General features: G+C 41.3%; 1 protein-coding gene across 1 annotated transcript in view; it reads right to left on the bottom strand.

The window, feature by feature from the left end:
• The window catches only part of LOC112078046 (tripartite motif-containing protein 29-like), a 9,732-nt gene that overhangs the window by 2,399 nt on the left and 648 nt on the right, over positions 1–6,685 (bottom strand).

Below are 6,685 nucleotides of genomic sequence, written 5' to 3'. Positions count from 1 at the left end.
CAGGTCCAGCATAGCACAGAGCAGGAGGGGAGCAGCCTGGAGTCCTGTCTTCCTCAGTTTCTCACCACGCTTCCTTGTGTTTGTGTCTTCTCCGGTTCGTCCTGCTTTCGGGCTCTTTCGCTCTTTCTTCTTCCTCTCTTCTGCTCGGCCTACTCCTTCTCTTCTCGCCTTCTTTTCTTTCTCCCTCCTTTTTTTTTTCCCCGACCTCTTTTTCTCTGTCCTTTCCTTTTCTCTGTTTTTCTTTCGCTCTTTTTTTTTTTTTTTTTTTTTTTTTTTTTTTTTGTTTTTTTTTTCTTTTTTTTTTTTTTTTTTTTTTTCTTTTTTTTTTTTTTTTTTTTTTTTTTTTTTTTTTTTTTTTTTTTTTTTTTTTTTTTCTTCTTTTTTTTTTTTTTTTTTTTTTTTTTTTTTTTTTTTTTTTTTTTTTCTTCTTTTTGTTCTTTTTTTTTTTTTTTATTTTTTTTTTTTTCTTTTTTTTTTTTTTTTTTTTTTTTTTTTTTTTTTTTTTTCTTTTTTTTCTTTTTTTTTTTTTTTTCTTTTTTTTTTTTGGTTTTTTTTTTTTTCTTTTTTTTTTTTTTTTTTTTTCTTTTTTTCTTTTTTTCTTTTTTTTCTTTTTTTTTCTTCTTTTTCTTTTCTTTTTTCTCTTCTTTGTCTTTTTTTCTTTTTTTTTTCCTTCTTTCTTTTTTTCTTTTTTTTTTTTTTTTTCTTTTTTTTTTCTTTTCTTTTCTGTTTTTTTTTCTTTCTTTTGTTTCTTTTTTCTCTTTTTTTGTTTTCTTTGTTGGTCTTCTTTTTTTTCTTTTTTTTTTCGTTTTTTTCTTTCTTTTTTTTTTTTTTTTGTTTTTTTTTTTCTGTTCTTCTCTTTCTTTCTTTTTTTTTTCTTTCTTGTTTTTTTCTTCTTTTTTTTTCTCTTGTTTGTTTTTTTTCTTTTCTTTTTTTTCTCTTTTTCTCTTTTCCCTTCTTTCTTTCTCTTTTTTCCTTTTTTTTTTTCGCTTTTTTCTCTTTTTTCTTTTTTGTTGTCTTTTTCGTTCTCTTTCTTTTCTTTTTCTTTTTTTTTTCTCCTCTTTTTTCTCTTTCTTTTTCTTTTTTCTTTTTCTCTTTTCTTGTTCTTTTTTCTTTTTTTTTTTTTTGTTTTTTTTCCTTTCCTTGTTTTTTTTCTTTCTTCCTTCTTTCTTTTCCTCTCTTTTTTTTCTTTTTTCTTCTCTTTTTTTTTTTATTCGTTTTCTTTCTTTCTCTTTCTTTTTCTCTTCGCTCTTTTTTTTTTTTTCTTTTTTTCTTTTTTCCTCTCTTTTTGTTCTCCTTTCTTGTTCTTTTTTCTTTTCTGCGCAGACAACAGGGGTAGGGCCGCAGAGGGGCCGGGTGGAGGGAGGGATGCGCCACGGGACTAGCGTAGAGACCGGGCAGTAAATTCCGGAGCTAGCAGCCCGCAAGACAGCGCTCGACAGGACGGCGGGCACAGGGAGGGGGACTGGGGGCGTGCAGAGAGCAGACAGACAGACAACAGTAACGGGTCGGGGCTAGCAGAACGCGCGCGGGTGAGCCAGGGGGACGGGGGGGCACCGCATATCTGACATGACGACAGAGAGACGCAGAGCAGGGGCGGTGGGCCCGCGAGGAAGTAGAGGGGGGGGGAGGGGAGGGGCGGCCGGGGGCGGCCAGAGGGGTGTGGGGGGAGTCTAGGAGGGGGGGGGTAAGAAGGGAGGAAGATGAGAGAGGAACGTGCATGGGGTAATCGCAAGAGGGATTTTGACATAAGTAGTTGGTGTTGGGTTTGGCAAGTGGTTTATGTTTCTGTAGCTCTTCGAACAGGGATATTTATGGACTAGGAAGGAAGGGTGAAAATGGAGGTGGACAATGAGTCTGAAGGGGTGAGGTGCGAGGGAAGGGAAGGAGAGGAGGGTGAAAGGACCGGCGAGAGGCCGGGTGAAGACACGTAGTGGGGGCTAATAAGCAAGATAGGCCTGCGGAGGGGGGGTAGATGGGGGAAGAGACAGTCATCCACGTGAGAAGGAAGGAGGAGGGGGGGATGTAGGGGGATAGTGACAGCACCTAGGATGAGGAGGAGGTAGGGGGGGTTTGAGATGGTGTGTTGATAGATGACAGCATGTGAGTATAGGACGTGATGGAGGGGGGGGGAGTTTGGGGGTAAGAGACATGCATAGCGGATAAGGATGAGGAGGGGTGGTATATGGGTTAATAGCAGCATCCACGGATAAGGACTGATGGAGGTGTGGTATATGGGTTATATACAGCACCCGGATAAGGATGAGGAGGTGTGGTATTTGTTTATAGTATACAGTCACCAGGATTATAGGACTGGAGGAGTGTGGTATATGTGTTAATATACAGTACACGGATAAGGATCTGAGTGAGGTGTGGTATATGGTAATAATACGTCGACCACGGGATAGGCTGAGGAGGTGTGGTATAATGGTTATATACGAGCCCCTGGCTAAGGTACTAGAGGTGTGGTATATGGTTAATATACCAGTACCACGGATAAGGCTGATGTGAGGTGTGGTATATGGTTAATATACAGTACCACGATAAGGACTTGAGGAGGTGTGTATAATGGTCTAATATACAGTATACGGATAATGGCACTGAGGAAGGTGTGGTATATGGTTATACGCACAGGATAAGGACTGAGGAGTGTGGTATATGGTTTATATACAGTACCGAGGATAAGGACTGAGAGTGTGGTATATGGTTAATATACAGTACCACGGAATAAGGCTGAGGAGGTGTGGTTATATGGTGTAATATATCAGCACCACGGATAAGTGACTGAGGAGTTGGTATTATGGGTTAGATATACAGTACACGGATAAGGACTGAGGTAGGTGTTGGTATTTGGTTAATATACAGTACCACGGATAAGGACTGAGGGGTGTGGTTTGGTTAAATATCGTGACCAGGATAAGGATGAGACGGTGGTGGTATCTGGTTAAGTATACAGTACCACGGATTAAGGCCTGGAGGAGGTGTGGTATGATGGTTTATACAGTACAGGATAAGGACTCGAGGAGGTTGTGGTATATGGTTAATATACACACAACGGAAATAAGGACTGAGGAGGTGTGGTCATATGGTTAATATATCGTCACCACGGATAAGGGATGCGGAGGTGTGGTATATGGTTAGATATACAGTACACGGATAAGGCCTGAGAGGTGTGGTATTTGGGTTAATATACTATGTACCACGGATAAGGTTGAGGAGGTGTGGTATTATGTGTTAATATACAGCACCACGGATAGGACTGAGGGAGGTGTGGTCTATGGTTTAATTACAGCACCAAGGATAAGTGACTTCGAGGAGGTGTGGTTTGGTTTATCTACAGCACCGAGATAGGAGCTGAGGAGGTGTTGGTATTGGTTTTAATATACAGTATCCACGGATAAGGAACTGAGGAGGTGTGGTATATGGTTATGTATATCAGTAGCACGCGATAAGGACTGAGGGGTGTGGTACTATGGTAATATGACAGTACCACGGATAATGGATCTGAGGAGGTGTGGTATATGGTTATATACAGCACCACTGGATAGTGCCTGAGGAGGGTGTATATGGTACTATATCAGCATCACGATAGGACTGGGAGGTGTTGTGGTATATGGTTAATATGTATTCGTACACGGATAAGGAGCTGAGGAGGTGTGGTATATGGTTGATATAGCAGCACACGGATAAGGATGAGGAGGTGTGGTATATGTTAATATACAGTCAAGGATAAGGATGAGGGAAGGTGTGGTATATGGTTAATATAACAGCCCCTACTGGATGAGGAACTGAAGGAGGTGTGGTATGATGGTTAATATACAGGCCACGGATAAGTGACTGAGGAGGTGTGGTAGGAATTGGTTAATCATACAGTCACTACGGATAAGGGATTGAGGAGGTGTGGTATACCAGCTCGGAAACCAGATTGCGTAGTAGAGAAGGTACGGTGGAATTCGAAATGGTCGGTGATCTGTTTATTAACTTGGCTTTCGAAGATTTTAGAAAGGCAGGGCAGGATGTATATAGGTCTATAACATTTTGGGTCTAGAGTGTCTCCCCCTTTGGAGAGGGGGATGACCGCGGCAGCTTTCCAATCTATGGGGATCTSAGACRATAYRAAAGAGASGTTGAATAGGCTAGTAATAGGGGTTGCAACAATTTTGGTGGATAATTTTAGAAAGAGAGGGTCCAGATTGTCTAGCCCAGCTGATTTGTAGGGATCCAGATGGATAAGTGGATAAGTTGCTGCAGGGGCTGCTGAGATGTTGGCCRGGGTCGGGGTAGCCAGGTGGAAAGCATGGCTWGCCGTGGAAAAAATGCTTATTGAAATTATCGATTATCATGGATTTATCGGTGGTGACAGTGTTTCCTCTCCTCAGTGCAGTGGGCAGCTGGAAGTAAGTGCTCTTATTCTCCATGGACTTTAAAGTGTCCCAAAACTTTTTGGAATCAGTGCTACAGGAAGGAAATTTCTGTTTGAAAAAGCTACCCTTAGCTTTCCTAACTGACTGAGTATATTGGTTCCTGACTTCCCTGAAAAGTTGCATATCGCGGGGGCTATTCGATGCTAATGTAGAACGCCACAGGATGTTTTTGTGCTGGTCAAGGGTAGTCACGTCTGGGGTGAACCAAGGGCTGTATCTGTTCTTAGTTCTACATTTTCTAAATGTGGCATGCTTATTTAAGATGGAGAGGAAAGCACTTTTGAAGAGCAACCAGGCATCCTCTACTGACGGAATGAGGTCAATATCCTTCCAGGATACCCGAGCTAGGTCGATTAGAAAGGCCTGCTCGCTGAAGTGTTTTAGGGAGCGTTTGACAGTGATGAGGGGATAATATTTTAATGACCTTTATAATGCCTTATAATACACCTATGTGTTATAACACTGATATAAGTGTCTATAATAATTAATAAGTGGTTGTAATGAGGGGGACTTGATATTGATACAATGTACTGTAGTTGAAATGAATACTGTATGTATTGACTGATCATTGAGAATGAGGTAATACTTTACATTAGTGTGGTTATTACTGTTAGGTCTAGGGTCAGGGTTAGAGGTACTACATTCAGCAGTACCCTAGACATATCTAGGACTAAACAGAGAAGACGTTTTACAATCAGAGTTCTTTGTATGTCTTCTTAGTCATACAGATCCCCACATCTTATAGGTGGACGTGGTTATGAACATATTCAATAGATTATTTCTGAAACCAGATGAAATGAAACTGTCTTTCAGCAGGAAAAGCTTCTCTAATAATCCTAACATGGCTGGGTGTCTTCAGAGACTGAGAGGTATAGAGACACACTGTCAAGTCAAAACATCTGGCTGTGCTTTCATGTCAAAACTTATTCTATTCTAGTCTTATATTATATGCTATTATAACACATCCAGTCATAGTAAATAACCTGTCTGTCGTCTGTCTGTCTGTCTGTCTGTCTGTCTGTCTGTCTGTCTGTCTGTCTGTCTGTCTGTCTGTCTGTCTGTCTGTCTGTCTGTCTGTCTGTCTGTCTGTCTGTCTGTCTGTCTGTCTGTCTGTCTGTCTGTCTTCTGTCTGTCTGTCTGTCTGTCTGTCTGTCTGTCTGTCTGTCTGTCTGTCTGCTGTCTGTAGATGCAGCCAACTTCTCTGTGGTGGTTGTTGTTACTATCAGTGTTAAAAAAACGTACAACTCTATGCACAACAACTACTTTAACAAAATACAAAATAATTAAACACATTGACTTGAAGAACAATGCAGATGCAACGTTTGATAACCGAATGGACGACACAAAGAGCACAAACCCTCATTCTGTTAGACAGACATTTTATAGTGTAAATCTGAGTCTCAGTGTCACTCTGCTACTGTGGAATTGTCCAGTTGTTAAAGAAAGTTCAGTATAACAGCTTATTCCGTTCAACAATAATAAATGTTAAAGAGCTTTGGAGCTTCTTCATCAAACAGACTATTGCAACATAGTGTCAGAATGTACAAATACACAATCACTGCAGGCCACCCTCTTAGTTCTGGAAGACCAGAGTGACACCACTGAATCCTCTAGTCTTCCAGAACCAAGAGGGTGGCCTGCAGGTTAACAAGACACCACTGAATCATCTAGTCTTCCAGAACCAAGAGGGAGGCCTGCAGGTTAACAAGACACCAGAATCATCTAGTCTTCCAGAACCAAGAGGGAGGCCTGCAGGTTAACAAGACACCACTGAATCATCTAGTCTTCAGAACAAGAGGGAGGCCTGCAGGTTAACAAGACACCACTGAATCATCTAGTCTTCCAGAACCAAGAGGAGGCCTGCAGGTTAACAAGACACCACTGAATCATCTAGTCTTCCAGAACCAAGAGGGTGGCCTGCAGGTAAACAAGACACCACTGAATCCTCTGGTCTTCTAGAACCAAGAGGGTGGCCTGCAGGTTAACAAGACACCACTGAATCCTCTGGTCTTCTAGAACCAAGAGGGTGTCCTGCAGGTTAACAAGACACCACTGAATCCTCTGGTCTTCCAGAACCAAGAGGGTGGCCTGCAGGTTAACAAGACACCACTGAATCCTCTGGTCTTCTAGAACAAAGAGGGTGCCTGCAGGTAAACAATACACACTGAATCCTCTGCAGCTTCTATTAGGGACAGGAGTTTTCCTGGCTACGTCTCCTGGCAGGAAAGACTTTGTCTCAAGTTATATTATTGTTTACAGATGTA

Source organism: Salvelinus sp. IW2-2015, unplaced genomic scaffold (genome assembly GCF_002910315.2).
Source record: "Salvelinus sp. IW2-2015 unplaced genomic scaffold, ASM291031v2 Un_scaffold5182, whole genome shotgun sequence".
NCBI classification, from domain to species: Eukaryota; Metazoa; Chordata; class Actinopteri; order Salmoniformes; family Salmonidae; genus Salvelinus; species Salvelinus sp. IW2-2015.
This window is presented reverse-complemented; position numbering and strand designations above follow the sequence as displayed.